Source organism: Papaver somniferum, chromosome 11 (genome assembly GCF_003573695.1).
Source record: "Papaver somniferum cultivar HN1 chromosome 11, ASM357369v1, whole genome shotgun sequence".
Taxonomy (NCBI): domain Eukaryota; kingdom Viridiplantae; phylum Streptophyta; class Magnoliopsida; order Ranunculales; family Papaveraceae; genus Papaver; species Papaver somniferum.
Genome location: NC_039368.1, coordinates 66,361,064 through 66,361,729, shown reverse-complemented (window position 1 = coordinate 66,361,729; position 666 = coordinate 66,361,064). Strand labels below are relative to the sequence as shown.

Here is a 666-nt window from a genome sequence, read left to right as displayed (position 1 = left end):
CCCTATTTCCATGTTAGGGACTTTGAGGAAATTTGTAGTACCCTCAGGATTAGAAACCTAGATGATGATGCTTTGAAACTTAGGTTATTCCCCTTTTCCCTGAAAGATAAAGCTAAATCGTGGCTATATAGTTTGGCTTCCGGGTCAATCGAAACGTATGAACAACTTACATCTGCCTTTTTGAACAAGTTTTTCCCTAGGCACAAAACATCGTCTATTAGGACGCAAATCTGCATTTTCTCAACAGGAGGGAGAAACTTTGTATAGGTATTTGGAAAGGTTCAATGATTTATTAGCCCAATGTCCTCATCATGGTTTAGAGAAGGTTAGGTTAGTTCAGATCCTTTATGAGGGTTTAGATTATCCCACCACAACCACAGTAGAATCTATGTGTACTGGTGGATTTGAGAACCAAACAGTTGATGACGCGATGACATATTTGCATGAAGTCGCCGAAAAGACCCAACAATGGGAAAGTAGTAGGGGACCCCAGAAAACAATTCTTCTCGGCAGAGGAAACGTTAATAGGGTAGAAGGAGGCTATGAATCAGATGCCAAAATTGCTGCTATAGCGAAAAGGTTAGAAGCTTTAGAAGTGGGTAACACTAGTGGTAGATTGGAGCCTTTTGGGAAGGCCAGAATAATGAAGAGCAAGCCAATGCTCTA

The 666-nt window shown here is 41.0% G+C and overlaps 1 pseudogene; it reads right to left on the bottom strand.

Annotated features, from left to right (window-relative positions):
- Window positions 1-220: 220 nt before the first annotated feature.
- On the bottom strand, window positions 221-318 carry LOC113325667 (annotated as a pseudogene).
- Window positions 319-666: the final 348 nt, after the last annotated feature.